Below are 22,838 nucleotides of genomic sequence, written 5' to 3' on the forward strand. Positions count from 1 at the left end.
ACTCCCACCGCAATTAAGTTAGATCATCGAAACAAATTGCGTAGAACGCTAAACATTCCACCCTTTCCAACGATATATAATATTAATATGTGCAAGTAATTTTCTCCCCTTTAATAGGCAATTTACGCGAAATTTGAGGTTAAAAAAATTAATTACAAAAAAAAAAAAAAAAAAAACTAATTCGAACTTTAAAAAATAAAACCAAGTGCAAACCACCGGGCTCGAAGTAATTTTGTACAAAATTTCAAGACTCTAGGTTCTATGGGGTCTCCTGGGTGCATGCCCGCCACAGACTTCCTTTCAGAATAGTTAATGATTTTACTCTTCTTTCCTAATAATAAAGCTGAAAGTCTCTCTGTCCGGATCTCTCTCTGCCTGTCAGGATCTCTGTGACGCGCATAGCGCCTAGACCGTTCGGCCGATTTTCATTAACTTTGGCACAAAATTAGTTTGTAGCATGGGGGATGGGGGTGTGCACCTTGAAGCGATTTTTCGAAAATTCGAGGGGGTTCTTTTTCTATTCCAATTTTAAGAACAAAATTATCATAAGATGGACGAGTAAATTCCGAAATTATCAAAACGTGGAACCGTAACATGGGCACAAGCCAATAGGCAAGATACGAAATTATCATAACGTGGAACCGTAACATGGGTACAAATCAATTGGCGAGAAAATTGACCACACATTATTTGTAAATACACTGTAAAAAAAATCCGTAAAATTTACGGAAAAAAACTGTCAGCCAGGACGCCAGTTTTCTTCCGTTTATTTTACAGAAATCTTCCGTATTTTTATTATTTATTCAAGCTGATTTATTATTTTATGAAGATTAAAAAATGAAACTATACTTTCATAAATACATTTCAATATTTACTATACTACTACGAAATACATGTATACAAAGGTACATTTCCGAATATGCCTCAGTAACAGATGACAAAAAAACATAATAATAAAATATTGATTAGGATGCAATGAAATGGGAGTTGCAAACGATTTAAGACTTACTCGCTTTACATAAATATAAGATCAAAAACTCGAGCACGAGAACCAAAATCCAAACACGCGGGCGAAATTTCGAAGATTCGAAGAAAAACAAAGTATTACCGGTTCCAGATTCAAAAAAACAGAGAAATCCTGTATTTTATTACGAATAGTTTTTTTCTGTAAAAAATACGGATAACTTCTTCAAAATTTACAGTTTTTTTTACAGTGTATACAGGTGAACCAAAAGACCTTTTAATTTTTCTATTACGGGCAAAGCCGTGCGGGTACCACTAGTATTTATGTAAAGAGATAAAGAGCATAAACCTTATTTTATAACCTCGCCAACAAGAATGTTTCCCTGGGAAATGTTTTTTTTTTTTTTTTTTTTTTTTTTTTTTTTTTTTTTACTGTTTTGCAAGGTTATTCGAACTAGTTCAAAGATACTCTGAATGACTGTAGTAATACTACTCTCAATTATTGAAAAAAACTCCTGTACTTTATTAATGTCAATATTTTATTTTTGCGAATAAATCATCTTTGAAGCATCGGCTGCTTGTCTCTACTATTTCCTTAAACTTCAATCATAATATTTCCTCAAAAATCAATCAGGCTTTTCCTGAAAAATCTCACGAGAAAAAATTACATTTGAAAATGTTTTCATTAATCTTTGAGCAGACAAAAAAAAAAAAGAATTTCACGGATGTACTTTAGGTCGGCACCATGGAGACCGGCAAAATCATATAAATAACACATATCATGTAAATAACATGCATTCGCATGTAAATAACCAAAAAATATTTTTTGCTAGTTTATTTATCTATTTCTTTACTTCTATTAATCTTTCCAATTTCACCTTCGCTGAAATTATTCAATTTATAAGTTTTATTTCTCTGATCGCAATAGTTTTGCAATTTTGTACTTTCTTCTTAACTTAAAATTAATTTAATTTTACTTTTTTAAAGTTAATAGTTATTTCATTTTTTAAAACTTCACATAGGGGAATATTAAATTAGTATTACATTTTAAAATTAATTGATTTTCATTTTCGAAAGCTAGGGCGTAAAAGTGCACACTCCCTTGCAGGTCCTACCAGTGCTTATGGACATAAAGGTAAGATTAATATTTTTTATGATGCATTTCGTAGTTTTTCTTGGGTATTTTGTTAAAATTATTGTATTTTATTTTTAAAACACAAGGGGTGTGATAATATAGCCATTGCACCCCCTACTGGCGCTCGTGGACATAAACGTAAGATTAATAATTTTCGTGATGTAGGGTCTGGTGGGGTAAAGTGGTCATAAAATCGTAGGTTTTCAACTTTGGTGGATAATAAATACAACAAATAATTTAAACACCTCAACTTTTTTTGTTGTTATTTTACATTGCATTATTAAAGAACACAGTACATTGAAGTTTAGAGAAAAAAATATTGATTTAATTAGTTTTATAACACTTTCTTTTCCCTTTGTATTTATGACCACTTTACCCCATGGGATGGGGGAAAGTGGTCATAGCATGGAGTAAAGTGGTCATAGTTAAAAATAAATGCAAAACCGTATTAAATAACCCTAATATTTGTATATTTCAGTTATTTTTATGGTTACAAGTATATGCACTAATATATGCGTGTGTTCACGAGTATATACGTGTCGTGTAAACATGAGTAATCACGTTCATATATGAGTGGATACCGTGCATACCTGAGTATACACATGTATAGTAGACGTATATACGCATATATGTACAAGTGTACATGTGGGTATATACATAACTGTACATAAATGTATATACGGATATACACGAGTTAATTCGTGGATGCATCCAGTGCGTGTTTGTACGTGTCTACTCACGTATATACACGTATATATGGAAGCACGAGTATATACGTATGTATACGTGTAAACACAATTATATACCTGAAAAAACGTATATACGTACATTTATGTGTCCGTGCATATTCATCAACCAGTACATATATGTATTCACGAGTATATACGCTTACATACATGTATGCATACAGAGTGAATCCAAGCTCTTGAGCAAAAATCTAAGGGGTGTGAGAGGTGAGGATAAAAAGCAAAGAATAATAAGGAGTTTATGGTCGTTGACGCGCTACATGCACACAAAGCCAGAAACTGATGGATGCAAAACAGGTCACAAATTTTTTACACAAAGATGATTTTACTCAAAATTTTGTTTTTAAGAAATATTTAGAGCACTTTTTAAAAGTTATGGCCCGTAGTAGTTCTAATACACGCATCGCAACAAAGGCGCAGCGACGGATGAAAGTTTTTCAAAAGTCTCGTTATTAAAACAGAGAGTGCTTTGTGATTGCGACGCATGCATTACAGCTGCAGGCCGCAAATTTCTTCAATCGCTTTAAAACCTTCTTACAACCTAAAATGTTGTGCAAAATTGTCTTAGTGTAACAATTTGTGACCTGTTTTGCATCCATCAGTCTTTGGCTTTGCGTGCATGTAGCGCGTCAGCATTGTGTTTGTGACCATATGTTCCTTGTGATTCTTGCTTCTTATCCTCCCCTCTAACACCTGGTAAAAATTTTCCCAAGAGTTTAAACTAACCCTGTATACTTGTATGTCATATGCTTGTATGTAAGTATCTACTCGAGTACGTACGTGTATATACGTGTCTACCTGAGTATAAAAGTGTTCGTATACATACGAGTAAAAGCAAGTATATACTTGTATAGTCGAATGTATATCCTCATAGATAAAAAATACCCATATCGCAGATACCCATATACGTATTTATTGGTGCATTTATGTGAATACGTTTGTTTACGTGCCTACACGAGTATATGCGTATGCATACGTATATACTCGTATATTTAATCCCATTTACGGTAAAAACAATACATATTAAGTGAAATTAATATTTAATTCATATCTACCTTATACATAACTCTTAAGTGACATTAGAAGAACAATATTCGTTAAGCCTAATATTATGACCACTTTACCCCATCTTACTGAAATTGTTCTAAAAAATGATCTAAAATATATTCAGCTAACTGCTAATGAGTAAGCGATCTTAAGACACGTAGGAAGCTTCCTGTGCCGTCAATCTGTTCATAATTCTAACAAACAAAATTTCCCAAAGAAGTTAAAAGAAGTGTTTAGATTTTTAAAATTTTCATATTTACACAAAATATTTTTTTTACCAAATAAAATTTTGCCAGGTTTGGAAATTTTGCATTCAAACTGTAGTTTCTAACTCCCCGAACCTAAAATAAAATTTTCACATTCATTCGAAGATTTATTTCCAAGCTATAGTCACTTATTTGACGTATGACCACTTTACCCCCATTAACCACTTTCCCCCACCAGACCCTATAGTTTTAGCTTACTTTCCCAGTAAAAGTCAAAGAAAGAAAAAAAGGGTGAAAGAAGGCTTAATGCATCTTAAAATACCGCGAAAAACCAAAAAAAAAAAAATTCAAAAAATAAATAAAATAAATAAATATCGAAAAATTAAAAGTTGGAAAGTAAGGTAATGAGATGGAGGGAAAATGTCTGTCGATTTGTCGGTCTGTCTGCCCCCCCCCCCCCACCCCATTCCTAATAACCTTTGAGTGAATTGTCCGATTCAAAAGAAATTTTTTTTGTTCCAAAGACCTCGACACCCCATTTCCATATTTCAATATTTGATTTGGACAATTTTTTGTTCAATTTTGAACAGATAAAAAAACATAACATAAGCGTCACGGGGAAATCAAGGCAAATATAAATCCCAAACACATAGAGACGAATTTGATTCAAACAAACTTTATTAGAAAAACGCTCTTGATGAAGAACATGTATAGAAAATATTTTTTTTTTTGATTTGAACATTTTCCATTCAATTTTGAGCAGTTCAAATCCCTTAACATTAGCGTCTACGAGGAAACTAAAAGTCATTAAGATTTCGAACTTAAAGGTGGATTTGCTTCAAACAAATTTTGATGGAAATAGCTGTTGATGACCAACTCCCGACTCTGATTCCAAGAACTTTAAAACCGTCAACTCCGACTCCGACTCCTGTACTTGAAAATTAGTGTGATTCCGACTCCGTAGCTTTGGAAAAAATTAAGACACGGAGGGGAAATAACTGACTCCGACTCGTGGAAATTTTAAGTCTTCGACTCCGAATCCGACTTCTTTATCCCAAAACTAGTCCAACTCCGAATCCGCAACATTTGTAGAGTTGCAGGCTTTGAGAGAAAATGACACGTTTCGACTTCAAGTCCTTGAATTAAAAATCTTCGACTCCGCTATCAAGGTCTTTGTTGTGAAATAATGGGGTCCTTCCAAAATTTTAAAAGTTTTTTTTTCCTAAAAGAGCATGCTTAAAAACATAGGATCTGGCCAATTTTTTAAAAAATTTGTTTAAGTTTAAGATTTTCAAAAAAATACTTAAATCGGAGCGCTTTCATTGTTTACGGCTTCTGCTGATGACATCACAAATGATGAAATGCCATTCAGTGTTGCCAATCACAGCGCAAAATATTTAATTCGCATCTTTACTCACTTGTATTGGCAACGATATGGTTGATAGCAAGCGTAGAGCGCAATATTTAATTCGCTTCTTGATTATCATAACGTGGAAACGTGGTAGAAAGATGCGGCAAAGTGCATCATTTGTGACGTCATCAAGATCACGCCTTGTTTGAAAAATCTGACATTATAAAAAATTAATTAAAAGAACTCTTGAGAAAATGAAAATATTTTCTGGGTTCATGTTATTTTTTTTGAGCAATCACGATTGCTTATTGTTCTCATTTGACCGTCTTTGGTGTCCGTGCCTTTTTCAACCCCCACCGTCACCTGCAGGCGCGACTCCGTCCCCCGGTAGCCGCTCCTAGTCGGTGGCGTCCATGTCCTACACACACACACGCTCATACACATACGCACTCACACACATACACACACGCGCCTTTACACACATACACACTCGCCAACGTGCATATACACTGTAAAAAATCTCGGAAAACTCTCTGAATATACAAAAAAGTTTTCCGTGATACACAGATTCGTACGCCCTCCGCAGTTTTCTGCAATAATCAAAAACCTTTCCCGTTTAGCAAGAAAGTAAGAGTCGACGCATGCGCAGCTCACACGGCAATTTTATAGTCCAGCAGCAAATCCAAACTGAAACTTTCGAAAGCACGCAATGAAAACAAGTGCTGACTCATGTATGCGAAGTAACACTCATCAAGGGGATTAGTAGAAGTTTTGTTCCTCACATGAATTCACTGAAGATAATTTTAAAGTCTTATATTTTCTTGCTTATGTATCGTCATGAGATTGAATTTGAAGCTATGTCACTTATTTTTAAGTACGAAGTGCAAATTCTCGACGCATGCTCGCGGAAGGAATACAAACTGAAATTAAAAACTAAATAACTGCCGAGAGACGCCATGTTAATTCATTGCGTCGCATAACTTGTGTAGGTAATTTACTTTTTTCTTCGATACTTTTCTTCTTTCTACCAAATGGGTAATTTTTGTTGGCAGAATTTTATTCTGTCATAAAAATCACCTTTTTGGTAACCAAAGCCTGCAAAAGACCACCACCGACGAATAGGTAAGTCGCTTTGCAATTCTATTACTTTAAAAAGATTTAGTTCATATAAATCTCGTTAAAAAAAAACTATTTTCTTCAGTATCATTTTTTCGTTGTGAACTATTGCAATTTGAAAATATTTTACATTACATAGAACACATATTTAAAGTGCAAGTGTGTCTAGTTTTATTCTGTAAAATTTATGAATTGAAGATTATAAAAAACTTTAAATAAGTGTTATTGTGTACTTTGTTTTTATGTGTCAATCTCAGTTAATATTTGGCTGAACATTTATGTATCAAGCATTATGAATTAAATGTTATAATATGCAAATTGTCAGGTTTGATAGTTCGTCTTTAAGGTTGCATGTTTTCATTCTCTTGTAAACAGTGTAGCTAGATTGTATGAAGTAAAAAAAAAAACTAGCTCTTGTAATTAGGAACATAGTGCTTCAGTATTATCTAAATGACGATATCTCTTTAAATATTTGCATTAGCGAAACGCTTTAAATTAGTTAAATGTGTATTAATTTCTTTAACAAATAGATACATATATGTATTTAAAAGTGTCTTCATTTTTTTTCGTTTTACGAGCCTCAATTTTACCAAAAGCAAAAAAAAAAAAAAAAAAGACTTAATAAAATAATTTTGTATTTTTACACCATATTAAAGTATTTGACTTATAATTTATATGATACTTTGATTTATAATGTATATGATACTTTGATTTATAATGTATATGATGTTGCTTTTTCAAGGGGAGGTGGGCGCTTCATAGCATTTTATGGGTGCACCATCACTCTTATGGTGGGGGGGGGGGATTCTCGTATATATGAAATGGAATAATCATGTAATAGAGTTCAATGTTTTAATAAATAAAATATATAATGCATTTTGCGCACACTGTAAAAATAAAATCAGTAACCTATTTTGAATAAGTATTTATATTTGTGATGAGCTGGAAAAGGGCAAGAACAGAAGAATCAACCCGAATGGTTCCACAGGGGGACTTGGTGTCATATTTAAATTCATCAATTTCTCTGTTGGTACTTTTCGGTACACTTTGTTCGTCAGAGAAATTGACTTGAGGTGAACGAATTCCGGAACGCGATGGGTAGGTAAGTCCTGTCAAATTTTATCCGAAGATAAAAGCTATCAAGTTTGATAAAAGATATGTTTTTAAGTTCTGCATTAAAAGTACAATATGTTGATAGTTTTGTCTTGAAAATATTGAGAGAAAAACTGAAGTTTAAGATTGTTTAACAAACAATCCCCACTTTTCAGAAGGTACCCCCCACTCCAATTCCCCGACGATTTTGTGATTAGGAATGAAACTACTAGATTATTTCATAATTTTTCAAAAATTTATAACTGTGCATATGTTATGCTGTTAACCATGCTATTTGTCATTAGAAATTCAAAAAAAAAAAAAAAAATCCACGAATGATTCTAAAATTACTTGTATTATTGCTCTTAGATATGAAAGAATTGAAACTGATATGGTATGCAATACTATAATAAAGAATTATATTTTAGAAAAAATCACGGAAAAAGGATTCCGAAATTCTCGGAAACGTTTTTGAAAATTGTTTGGAGAATTCCGAAATACTCGGAAACGTTTTCGAAACTTTCATGAACCACAGCTGCACAGAATACTCAGAAACTTTTCTGGAAATTATGGAAAGAGGATGCCGAAATACTCAGAAACGTTTCTGAAAATTACAGAAAGAGGATTCCGAAATACTCAGACACGTTTCTGGACATTACAGAAAGAGAATTCCGAAATACTCAGAAACGTTTCTGAAAATTACAGAAAGAGGATTCCGAAATACTCAGACACGTTTCTGGACATTACAGAAAGAGGATTCCGAAATACTCAGAAACGTTTTTGAAACTTTCATGAACCACAGCTGCACGATATACTCAGAAACGTTTCCGGATTTTTTTTACAGTGTACACAGATCTACGCACACACAAAAGCCTACACATACACAACTGTACAGACGTAACCGCCCAAGAGGAGAGGTAGGCTTGGAGGGCCAGGAGCCGTGTCTAGAAACAAGTGAGTAGGGTAGTAACCAATGAGTAGGGTCCTGTCGCAACTCGTGATTGCGAAAAACATAATTTGAATTCAAATTTCAAAATTCAAATTAATTTTTTTTCCTTATTCTATCCATTTCAATGATTAAAATTAGTACTTTTGACTGAAGGAAACCACCCCATTACAGTTGATATGATTTGTTTTTATTTTCACTCTAAATTTTAATTAATGTATTCAGTTTTTGGCGGAGAAATTCGGAGTCCTTAATGTTTTAACATAAAGATAAGCGCAGACGATTTTTTTTATGAAAATAATTTTTTTAAGTTGATATTTTCTTCATTTTTTATTTTTCAAAGTATAATTATTCTTTTTTTAAAGTGTTTTTTGGCAATAGGGGAAAAACAAACGATTTTTTTTTTTTTGATATACTGTATTTATTTTAATGAGCTGATTTTTTAAATATTCTTTTTGAAAGCGATTTAAGTTTTTTCTTTTAATGGAAATTAATATCTTAGCTGCTTTGTCTAAAAGGCAGTACTATTTTATTTGTTCGTTTATTTATTTTTTAAGCATCAGCTAATTTTGAGAATATCGATCACATACTAGAAAGTCGATATTGGTATACGGGAAAGTGGCTCGTTTAGTTCTGGACGGAACTTCTTGTTATAGTTTATTTCTTATTTTTATATTACATTTCAGTTTGAAAGCTACGGGGAGGGTGAAAATTCACCCCCTATCGGTACCCATGAACTTAAACATGATATTGTCGGGATTAAGAGCGGTTAAATTCCCGTCTTTATTCCAGAACGATGAGTCCATAATAAGGACGAAACTGCAGTCTTTGGATGGCATAACCGAGCTATGGTTTATTAATTTGTACTTTGTATTTTAAGAATTTTGTATTTTTTCCTTTGTTTAAAATGAATATATATTTATTTAAAATAACTAAAAAATATTAAAAAAATAAAAGTACTATATAGTTTTCAAATTAAAAATATCCCCCCCCCCCTAAAAGAGGGGTGTAAATCCCCTCCCTGCGGCAATCTTGTACACAGCTCGAAAAAGAAAAACAGGAATTTGATTTGAAAAAGTGAGTTTGAATCAATTGTGTATTAAAGATAGAGCTAATAATAATAATAATAAATGACTACTGGACGTAAAATTGCGATCGTGAACTAAAGATTCTTAGAAAAAGTTACGTGTTGAAATAAGAACTGGATATGGAAGTCGTGGTTGTCAAACAAAAATTTTAGTTTCAAAATACGACTAACGACTGCTCTTTTTGTACCCTGGCTTATTGTGACACAGACCCCCAAGTCGTAGAGTCTAAATCTAAGGGATAGGGTATCTTAGGGCCAAAGATATTCTACAGTTTTTGGAAAAAGTATCTTATTTTTGCCCGATCCCTATTTAAAGTTTTCCAGTATACATAGCGTAATTACATTTCATCACGTTCGTTACGTTCATTACGTTCCTTTGAATGATCTTAAATCCAAGTTAAACTGTATTTTTAGTTTCTTGTGAAGAGAAAAGGAAAAGCAGTGAAACGTTAGAATGTTTTTTCACTTCATTTAACATTCACGAAGTTTTTTTAATTGAGTGATTTGTCGGATCGATTGTACTTTATTTATCACACAAAAGAAATAGCTCCAAAAGATTTTATTTTTGGTATAAATGCTTTATTGAAATTTAAACCTTTTGTTGTTACATTTAATTCATATTTTTTTTCCCTTTCTTTCTTTTTCAACGACGTGCCACTTGTTTATTATACAACTGTGGAAATACTATGTCTGTAGTAACAATATATTGGCGCTTAACTTTAAGAGCTTTGAATTTCATGACACAAAAATTGTTACACTTTTTATCTGTACATATAATTGTACCATTCAATTTAGAAATTTCGCAATGAGAGAGCTTTTCGTGTAATTCAGTTCAGCAGTGTTGTCCTTGTGAAAAAGTTTCCTATTAAAACGTTTGAAATGATTTGGAAGCTAAATGAAAAAGATTATACAAAACTGATGTGAGAACACATGCAAGTATGCTTGTTTAATTCTGAGAGAACTACTTGTTTCTTTTTACATTCAACCTACTATGTACAGTAGGGTGGTCCTTATTTTTGAAGTTGTAAATATTTTACACGACGCCCTCTCAATTTGTTCCATTTTACAAATAAATGATCCATGCAAAATTTTAAGTCAATCTATGAATATTAACCCGTGCCCCTAGGGCCCCCTTTTTTGAGTTTCGAAGAAAAAATTGCGGATTTTCTTATTTTTAGGTAAAAATTTTCCTTAGTTTCATACTTAAAGTAATTTTGAATCTAAATAGATGTTTCTACTTCCAGATCAACCATTCTCTCACTTTCATTCTGTAAAATTTTGCATATTACATAGGGTACATGTACACCAATGGCCTTGGGACAGACATACCGCTATTCTGCGCTCGTTTCAAGCCAAGCGGCAGGGAAACATTTCTTTCCACCAAGATGGACACAAGGGATTCTAAAGGCCATTAATGAATGGCCCAGGCCATTAATAAATGATTTTTGACAACAACAAATTGCCTCCTCCAGGCTTTGGGGGTGTTGATTTAGAAAATTTTCTGTGTATGTAAAAGGTGTGGCATATTGGGTCACTAGGTTTCCATGCTATAAATATAAGTTATGACAATTATATTTTAATTCGCTGTTCTTTAGTTATGTACTTAAATGTTTATGCATTCTTATAATTTAAATTTTGAAAAATCCTCGATCACTCTACCATAAAAATATACTCTATTTTTCATATCTAAATTATAAATTTAAAAACAAATCCAGATCGGAATAATGTAAAAATTTATACTTTAAATTGTCTTCTATTTCAGTACATAGTCTTTTATTATCATCAAATTCTTCTTGCAATTCACAAGATTTAGAAACCGAAATGAGTATATATTCTAACCTGTTGAACCTTTTTTCTATATATGGTCTACCACAACGCAAAAAAGCTTGACAACTATTGATATCTACTCGCATTTCATCGATGTTAGACAAATGCCATATTAGGGACAAAGATGCTGTTCATTTATTAATAGCCTATGTAGATGCAGTAAATTTAATAACAAATAACCTTATGATCAATCGTACATCCCTTAAGTGAGCAAGAGAAAATCTTTGAGAGGTAAAATCAGATTTCATGAATTTAAATTTAGATTTTTTAGCTGTTCACTGGGATACAAAGCTACATCCAGATGTAACTGGAAAAAAACGCCGATAGGCTTTTCGTGATAGCTTTCAGATCCCAATGTTGAATAGCTACTCAGAATTCCCGAGATATTTTATCAGTTGTATATGATATCTTAGATGATTGCTCTTTATTGCTAACTGTTCAAGCTGTAGTGTTTGATACAACGGCTTACAATACCGACCGTATAAATTGATCATGTAATTTTTTTAGAGCAAAACCTGAACGGACCAACCTGGAGCTTATCTGTGAGCCAGATGGGTGGTAAAAGGAATTTATTGTTTGAATATTTATATATTTAGGAAACAATTTAAATTGACCTTACATGAAGAGAATGCCCGTAAATGCTGTTTTACAGTTAAATGCTGTATGAAGATATGGTTTTTCGCAGCGACCCAATGTAGGCCTTTTAAAATAATATAAAGTCTAGTGTCTAAAAAACTAACAGCGTACAAAATGATGACAAACATGCGGCAGGAGCAGTGATTGGAAAATTCATAAATCACTTATGGTATTTAGGGGATGAACTAGCAGCTTTGTCCGTATTGGATGCAGGAATTAGCTTTAAAGATAGGAAAAGACTACTTCAAAAAAATGTTTGCTGAATAGGAAGACGTGTCTGATGACTGTATAAAAAATTTCAGATAACAGTAGGTGATTTGGAATACTTTCTTAGCAAAGATCTTCCTCTTTATAGAATCAATTACAAGTCAATAAAACTGTTTGATAAGTTACAAACACCAAAAGATGTTTTCCCATTTGATCCTGATTCATGGCAAAATGAAAGAAGCTGTTTAAAGGGAAGAGATATCGTTAAAATGCTGAAAGTTGTGAATGATACAACTGAAAGAGGAGCACAATTTATCGAAGGATTTCACAATCAATTTACCAAATATGAGTCACAAAAGCATTTAGTATTTTACAGACAGTCCAAAACTATTGGGAAGAAAATGCACACGATTGAGATACATTGAGAAAAACGTACGATTAAGGTAAAGTTTCTAAAGCGCTATTTCATTCTTATTCAATGTAAAATCTTTAGATGATATAAAGTAATTAAAAAGATTAATTTTAGTGCTACCTCGCTGTAAAAATATTTTGTAAACCTAGGAGAAACGATGTAATGGGTCTGAAGTAAAAACTCGAAGATTTGTGGGAAAATTATCAAAAGTGTTAAAGTTCAACGTCCTAGGGGCACGTGTTATTATTGACCGATCGAGTTCAAATTTTGCTCCGATTACTTTTTATTATAGTGTCACAAAACTAGGGGGCGTCACTTGTTGAATTCCGAAAAAAAAAATTCCCATACAAATAAGGACCACACTAATGTACAGGTAGTTATCAAAATAATGGAAACACTGTGACAAGTGCGTTGGGAATCGCTACTCTGCCATAAATGTTCTGTTGATAAAGGTCCCTCCTGACTCTAATCACTCACACGGTGAATCCAGATGGTAATTGAGCTCTTTGGTCATTTTTGCTGATATTGTTCGCTTTTTAGACATTACAATCCTCTTCAATGCCGTCGGTTTCTTTTACTAAACTTCTCGTCCCGTCCACGATTTTGCTTTGCCGAGCTTGTCTTACCGCGCTGCGTGTACTTAAGATACTTTACCTCTAGAAACACCAAAAAGTTGAGATGTTTCAGTTGCACTTGCTTCAGCTAGACGAGCGACAACAATTTGGCCTCTTTTAAAATTTGAGAGGTCCGATATTTCACGCGCTTGAAAAAAATCCAAGATGTCCAGAACTTCAGTTAATCCACCGTACATTGCTATTTATAAAAAAACATACATCCAGGGCCGGATTACTAAATAGGCAATGTAGGCAGTTGCCTAGGGGCCCCGAGGTTCTGAGGGGCCCCGGAGAAATCTTAAAGTTGAAAACATGTAAGAAAAAAGTTTTTTTCGACCAAAAAAAAGAAAAAATTGAATTTTTGTTATCTTGAAATCAAATTATGTTTTTCGCAATCACGAGCGTGTGTGTGTATGAATGCGCGTGTGTGTTTGTGTAGGCACATGTGTGTGGGTGCGTGTGTGTGTCTATATGTATGCATGTGTGTGCGTGTTGTGTATGCAGTGTTGTGTGTGTACGCGCGCGCGTGTGTGATGACGTTCGTGTGTGTGTGTGTGTGTGTATGTAGGCATATGTGTTTGTGTCTGTGTGGAGGCTTGAGTGTGTGTATGTGTAGGAGAGTGTGTTTGTGTCTGTGCGCAGGCATGATTGTGTGTATGTGTGTGTAGGCGTGTGTGTGTATGCGTGTGTGCGTAGGATATGAACGCAACCTTGAGACGGTTTTCGCAAGAGGAGCAGCATCGTGAGGCCGGTCGACGCGGCGGTGGTGCTGGCCGAGGGTGCTGGTGAGAAAATAAAATGATAGGAATTCAAAACAGTCAAGTGAGAACAATAAGCAATCGTGACTGCTCGGAAAAAAAAAGGGGGCTCCCTTTTAGTTACTGTATTAATTGTTAATAAACATTACTGGCAATACTTAAAATTGTAGTCAGAACCTATAACTAGAAGTTTTAAAATGAGGAATAAGTTATGAAATTTGATAAAGGAATAAGGAAGATTTTGCGTGGTGACAGAAATACAGGCTAGAGAAATAATATATGAGATTATGTATAAAATACACGTGTGAGGGGGGGGGGCTCATCACTTCTAATGCCTATGGGTCCCGAAATCCTTAATCCGGCCCTGCATACATCTAGTTTTATTCTTCATTACGTACGAAGCACATTTAAAAATATCACTTTTATTCACAAGTGTTTCCATTATTTTGATAACTACCTGTACATATAGTCAGTTCTTTAATTACGGTCAGTTCTAAAATAATAATAATAATGATGTTCAGCATTTCACTTACCAATAGAGGATATCATTCGCATCATACGCCTCGTATCGCACTGTTTTGCTGAGCATGCGTAGAGATGCCTCTCGGAGAGTTCGAAGGGCCTCTAATCCATGTAAATATGAATATATGATTTGGTGATCCTGAAATGTAATGGAAATACGAATGATCAGTACTTTCATTGTGTGTGTTGATAAACTCTTACTGTTTATTATTTAATACCCTCTTTTCAAAAAAGATGGTTCGGTGAAATTCTGCAAAATGTACGAAAATAAACGGAAATCAGGCGGTGCTATGTCGGGTGCGTACTGTCAGTGAGTCAACCCTGCAAAAGTTCATTCTTTTTTCCAGGGTTCGTATAGGAGCAGTATGGTCTTGCACAATCGTGTTTCAGAATCATGCTTTTTCATTTGACGATTGCCGGATTACACTCTCCTTCACATTACACCATCTGATTTCCCTTCGTTCCAATCGCTACTGCACTTTTTAAGTGACAAAATACCAACAAAAGGCAAATTTTCTTAAAGTTAAATTTTTACTAGTTATAAAGGAAAATCTAATAGTTCATCTAACTTCATGGCAAAATTTCAAAACGTCTTTCGTATACAATGCTTTAGTTAGTACTAATTTAATTAAGTAATTTTTAAATGTTTGCAATTTTTTCTTATTTCATTCAACTCATTCCTTCATTTAATTTTACATAAAATCGCTTGAAACTGATTTGCTTCTCATTCATGTCAAAATACACCTTCTTTTCTATCTGCGGAAAACAATTTGTATTTCGTGTCTGAGATTTTTATTGCGTGTTCAAAGTTTAAATTCAAAAAGAAAGAAAAAAAAGTTTTTTGAAGATAAGTGGTTGTATTCTTCTTGAAATATAAAATCGCCTGAAAATTATTTTTTGTAGATCTGTGTGTCGATGTTGCATATTGAAGTTGAAAATATTTTCAGTACAAGGATGACGTTTTTCAATCGATATGGCGATATGTGGGTGCTCTATTTATTGACATTGTTTAAGTCATTGTTTACATCCGCCAACCCCGACGGTAATCTTTAAGCAATAATTTGTTTTTAAAAACAGTAGAAAAGGTGAAAATTTGTTCGAAATGAAAATAAAATGAAAACTTTTATGAAATATAATTGTGTTCATTCGACCTTACGTAAAATATTAGAGACAATATAAGGTTTCGTTCCATATTAATCTGCTAGATGGCAGCACCAAACATAAATGCGTGAAAATAACTTGTGCTGAAATTCCCGAAGTTGAATGGACGAAAAAAAAAGAACATCTCCATTTTAATTGAAACAATTACTGTTTTCAATCACAGTAAACCATAAACAGATTTGGATATGTCACCAACTTTTTGTTATGATTTCACCTTCAACAAGAATATGATGTGGATAAAAGAATATTTTTCAAAAAAAAAAAAAAAAAGGAAGGAAAACTATGAATTAAGAAATTAAAATTGCGCAGAAACGTAAAAGAAAATATTGCATCGTTTAACCACAAAAACTTGCAGAGAACTGCACACACGCGTTTTGGGATTACAGGGAGCCCTTTTTTCAATCCAAAGCTTATGGATGAATAGACACCTGACAAACAGACAGGGCTGCCCCGCCCCCTTTTATATGAATAACATTATTATTTTCTTACATACAAACTTTGCTGCAATAAATACTTTAATAAATAATGCTAGTATAGTTAGTTAATGATGAATAAAAAAAGCCTCTTGATTGAGTTTTCTAAATTTTAAATAAATTATTTTTCTCGTTAGTTTCATTTTTTTCCTCAGAATTCTGAACTGACACATTTGTAGATTTTGAGCAACTTGATCTATTCCTTTCTTTGTTCGATATTAGTTTAAATGTAAGATATATATAAGATTTTCAAACAAAACCAGAGACATTTAACACCTCGCAAGATTCGAAGTATGCCTCAAAAATTTATTGAAGCATATTCTAAAACTTTGTGTTTGAAATATATAAGTACTCGTATTTAGCATCATGGAGATAAATGGAAGAAGTAATTGGGTTTCTAAAAATAATTCATACGAGTTTTTTGTAGCTATTATTTTTAAACAAAAATTCTAAATCGTATTGAGTTTCCCTTGTAAACGTCAAACGTTTAAGTGTCAAAAATAAAAATAGTATGTATTTTCTTTTCCTGTCGGGTCCTAAATTGCACCTTAGAAAGAAAAAAAGTTTTCTCTTTTTTTAAATGAAATTTCGCATTATTATTACGCGTATTTCCTTCCGCTCTTCCAAAACGAATTTCCCTCCTCCAAAAAATGTCAAGGAATATTTTTACTCCCTGAAAAAGTAACAATGTCTCTACTTTTCATATATATCTGCAAATTAAAAAAAAAACCCAGCCAACTAAGCCAGTTTTCCCGCGGTGTAATTTCATGCTAAGTTTAGATATGGTAATTATTACAATAGGCAATGTAATATATAAATTATGAACTTTCATAAATATCGATAAGTAAAATCTGCTGACACCACAAATGATTCGAAGCCATAACAAACAGAGGTGCCCATTAAGGTACTTCGTTTTGCACTTTTTTTTCCTCAGACCGAAATGTAATACCTGCCAAAAGTGGGCAATCCCCATGGACATTATTCCTCTAAACTTTAAAATATAAGTTTAACGCCAATTCCGAAATACGACTTTTGTTCCGTTATTTTATCATATATTCGCGGTGATTTTAATTTTAAGAAGGTTTGGGACACAAAAATAGCCGAATTTTGCTTTTTTTTTTAAATATCATTTTAAAAACTTATCAGTTTTTTCTGTTTAAAAGGACTTTTGAATCTTGTTTCCATCTTAATTAGAACGAAAGATATAATTATATGTGTTGCATAAATGTAACTAAACTTTATATTTAACTTTAAAACTTTAAACGCGTTTTTCTCCGTGATGCAGTTTTTCCTGATTTTTTGCATTCAAACTCTTATAAGTCAAGAACTGATAAAGATAAAGCAATGAAATTTGATGTATATGTTTTTCAAACAGTTTAATTTAATTTTTATTCGGCGAATTTAAAAAGAAAAAAAAAAACGTTTACTGCAAAAAAATATGATTTAAAAAAAAGTATCTTCGAATTTTTCGAAATTTTTCTTCAAATAATTTCTATTTTTTGCTGAATTAATATTTGTTAAATCACAGAATAAAACTCGAAGCTTAGATGTTTGTGCATATTTTTTGAAAAAAAAATTGAAAATTAAGTAAGATAATTTTGAGTTTTAGCGATTTAAAGCAACTCTATTTTTTTAAACAAATTAAATTTAAATAAAAAAAGATTAAAAAAAATACCTATGTTATGATTTTGCTTATTAAACAGATGGTAAATCAATGCAAAAAATTTCAAAATTCTGCATTGTTTAATAAAGATTTTTTCCAAAATGTGGCCGGACTCCCTTAAGTATCAAACGACGTCAGTACCCGATTAATCTAAAAACAAACCAAATGGCATCTTAAATCTTTTCATATTTCACCAACAAAAAGTTTTCATATCTAGGCTATTAACAATATTAGAAATGGATCCACCAAAACGAAACTCCCTACCTAATTCATTCATTCCATTGCGTACATCATTTGGATGTACATAATGTTCTATGGATGGCAGAGAGTTGGCTCCCTTTCATTAGGATTATACTGAAAAGTGGTAGCAGGCGAACGGAAACGAAAAAGAACAAAACTAATTGCGGGAACATTTTTAGAACCTAGAGCGGACTTTCTAAATCAGTCAACCAAATTATATTGCGACAGACGGTTGCGTTAATTAAAATCCATAGGCCAATTAAAAATGGTTCGTCCGGTGGTTTACTGCTTAATCAGCCAGGAAAAGATATTAAATTTCGAATACTGTAGGAGAGCGGGCTTTATATGGAAGACTGCCATTTTTTATTTTGTGGGTAATAAGGACAATCGTGAGTTATTAAAGCATTTCCTGGAATAAATTGTTTAGTACATTTGTTCAAATTCATTTTGTGCAGAATAAAAATTAGATATAAAGTAACTCCAATTTAACTATTTACCTTTTAGCGACTCATGCATTATAACTCTTTCTGATAGCTCTGTATTCAGGCCCGTAATTTATTGGGCAGGGGGAGGTCAATTGCCCCTCCTTGAGAAATTAATGTATTTACAAGTAAGTGGGCGTCGTTTGTGATATGTTTTGGTATAATTTTTACACTGAGTAATCTCTCCACCCCGTGTAAATCTTCGAAATGACAAACTTATCTGTATTCACTCGTTTTTTTTTGCTCATTAACACATTTTGTAATACTATAACTGCACGAATGTTAAAATTAACTTCGAAATCGTGTGCACACATGCAGTACAGCTAGCTCCCTCCAATTCGATGAAAATTTTCAGAAGTTTTACTACTTTCAACTCACAAAAGAAATATATAAGCTTATTACAGAAGCTTCCATATTTCGAAAATGTATCTAATCATATAAGTATATTTTTTAACATTGAAATGAGTTCTTCTTTGTTAATTTACTTTTTGTTTCAGTTATTTTTACGAATTGTTAATAAAATATCACAGTAACCTCATTAGTTTGTATGCTTATTTTTTTTGTTTGTGTCCCTTTTTTTCGTAAACAATTAAATAATAAGCAGTGGATGAGTTAATTTGAGGTATAAATTTAGTAATTATTAAGGTACAAAAAGGACAATTTTGCTTCGATTCCTTGAAATTTTATGCGTGATAAGAACGCATTTACCTTTTTAAACTTTGTGCCTTTGTCTATACCTAATGTAAAAAAAATAAAATTGAAATACTAAAAACAAGCACTGAGCACTGGCAAAAGCTATTATGAACAAAAGAGTTGCACATGGAGAAATTTACGTACTGACCGGAGACTATAAGGCTTTAAACCTTTCCACGCGCTCGAATTTAATTAAAAGTTTACTATAACAACTTCATCATTATTATTTTTTAAATTTCTTATGTCAACATGTTTCTTTTTCTAGTTATGACTAAGAACGTACCTATTGTATAAATTAAAACTCAGATGTTATTTTAAGTTCGACAAAGATAATAAAATTTTTTAATTTAAACTATATTAAATGCACTAGGAGAAATAAAATTTATCTTTAGCTAAGGGATCCCTTTCGTAACAATGAATATACTATTAATGTAGGGAAACGCAATAAGTCAATCTATATATATAAAAATGAATGCTTGTCTGTATGTCATCCATGAACTCAAAAACTACCCGGCAGATTTGGCTGAAACTTTCACCGTTTGTTATTTTTGGTACTGGGAATGTTTATAGACCAGTTCGAAAAAAATCCGATCGATAGTTCCTTTTTTATTCCAATTTAAGTCACAATCCATTGGATAAATACGAATAAAATTATCGGCTGCAGAAATTAATTTGCGTGAAAGATCTCATTGATAAGAAGTTAGCTGTTGCCATTTTTCTTGAGTTTGAACAAATAAATTCTTTCTTTATTGTTTTATGGCTTTTCATGCAACGGGGAGATTTAAAACTTTTTCTATTTGATATTTTTAGCGATTGATTGATCTTGCAAACTGCGTGAGTACAAAATTTGAGTATAGTCACGGCTTCACTTGATACATGGACCGATTATTATGAAAATTGCTATATATATGTATTTTTCCACGTAGAAGGTGCATAATATGCTCATTGAAGCCACTCGCCACCAGGTGGCACTGCAGAGTAGCAACTTCTGCCCCGTTCAACCGATTGTCATGAAAATCAGTATAATGATGTATTTTTTTGTTGGCGTAGCAACGCGCGCCGGGTACAGCTAGTATTTCATAAACAAACAGTTAATATTGATTCTTAAAAAAAATTATAATGTAAAAATTATAACTAAAACTATTTGCACTTAACTTTTTTTTTTCTCAGTTATGTATATTACACGGCTTGGGTTTCGCCCATCTAGATCTCAGGTTTTAGACAGGATAGGATATCTTAACAGAAATGTGTCCTTTTTTGGGGTGTTCAAATAATTGCTTTCATTTTACGGTGAAACTTACTTTATTTATCATAAAATGAATACTTTGTCAAACAGTTCGCCATTTTGAATCCCCTTTGCACAAAAGGACCACTTCTCTTCTTTTTCATCTGCTCTAAATACTTGGCGCTGTTTGGTTAAAATTAAACTTGAAAAATTTTAAATTTTTGAGTTTTTTTTCTAATTTTATGAACACTTTCACTATTTTGTTGCACTTCTTCTGCCAGCTTATCCAACAATTGTTTCATTACTACCTGATGGAAATAAAATCCACAAACTGATTTGAATTATAGAAGATATGCGAGATCAACCGATGGCGTATAAGACAATAACTAGGTCTAAAAATTTTTTGTAATTGGAAACCAAAATTTAAATTTATAAGGAAAAATCATTTAGATATTTTTAATGTAGAAGTAAAACAAGCGTGAAACTGGATGAGCATTTCGATCACTGTTAAATCAAAAAGAAAACTAAAAACCTTTGATAATTGCATTATTTGTAAAGTTTTACTGTTTTATAAAAGCAAGTTTTTTTTTTTTTTTTGAGTTTTAAGTGTGGTGATCTAGTTTAAACTATTTATAGTTGGAAAAGTAGTTCCAAAGATAAACTTATTCTTCAATAGCAAAAACAATTCTTGAAAAATCCTTTTTCTAAATGTACTCAAGTCATGCTGAGGAAAATTCACAAAAAATTGAAACTTTTGCTATGCGTTCTATTTTTATGGAACAATTAGCAAAAAATAAAAATTACATCACATTTCATTACGCGCTTGAAAAACCACAAATTACGACTGAAATTGAATTTCTGTTCTAATAAGTTTCATAAAAATTAAAAATTTTACAACTGAGTTACCAAACGTTTAAATTAATTATTATCTGGAATTTTGGGAAATAAAAAAAAGAGAGAATATTGAATTGTCTTCAAGCATTTTACAAGGTATGTAGTTCAAACACTGGCGTCGCTATGGGGGGGGGGGGGAGGGCGGTCCGCCCCGGGGTTTTAACCTGTTGGCGATACGGAGGTGACATCCAAAGTGGAATTGCTAGCTTGGGAGGGGAGAGCTAGAATGCATTTTTAAGACAACAAATTTGAAAATTATCCGGACATCTCCCTTTCCTACCCCACATCGTGGAGTGAATACTATATTCAGAATTAGGTTCAAATTGTCAATGTTCAGACCTAGTAGTTACTTCCTTTAAAACCAAAAAACTAAACCCTATTATCTTTTCTTGTGCCTGAGATATGTTTGAATTCATTAAAGGGCCATCAATTTCATACAAGCCCCTTAATTTTTTGACCTCTCGACGGCCTGCAGAGGTCAAATTATATAAAAAGCGTTCATAGTTTTTATTTGTCTTTTGTAAGCCCACCTCAGATTTTGTTATAACACAAATGTATTTGTTTCTGAAAATTGTATGAATTAATTGTTTTTATGTTTACATAGAATAATAATCCCCCTTTTTTACGTTTGTAGAGGGGTGACACCGCAAATAACTGCTCTGGGTGTCACCCATGTTAGGTACGCCACCGAGTTAAACACCTTAGAGTAGAATTGAAAGCAGTCGTCGAAAATCTATTTATTGAACCAAAGATACTACAAATAACAAAAGGTTTGAAATTAGAATTCCAAAAAAACACAACGTTGCTTATTTCTAAAATATTTTCTAAATACGAAAAGTTCTTACAGTAGTTCTGACTTTCTTCTGGACCTATTCGAGCAACAATTTTAAACACATGCGGAACAGACAGATTTAGAGGAACAGAACTATCAGTGGTATTAACATAGTGGTTAAACGTTAATACAAAACGATGAAAAATGTTTATTGTGAAAGAAAATCCCTCAAAAAGTGTTTGCATGCAATAGTAGTTGAGAAAAAAAACTGAGCAATTGTCGAAGAGATCAATAAAATATCTGATATGTCGTCATAAAGTATGTATCATAAAAGAATCAACAGAAAATTAAAATATTCACTTACGTCATTATTTCTGTCTTCAGGTTCTTTTTTCAAGGATTCAAAGAATTTTTCTTCTCCATAAATTGCCATGTCACAATCACCAAATGCTGATTTAATGCCAAATTAAAAAAATATTTCAATTTAAAATGCATAAATCCAGCTTTCGGAAAAGTATGGAAATAGCAGCAAGTGTAATATTTATTGTTAAACTATTTGCGTGGTACTCA

This window comes from Uloborus diversus, chromosome 7 (assembly GCF_026930045.1).
Source record: "Uloborus diversus isolate 005 chromosome 7, Udiv.v.3.1, whole genome shotgun sequence".
Classification (NCBI taxonomy): Eukaryota; Metazoa; Arthropoda; class Arachnida; order Araneae; family Uloboridae; genus Uloborus; species Uloborus diversus.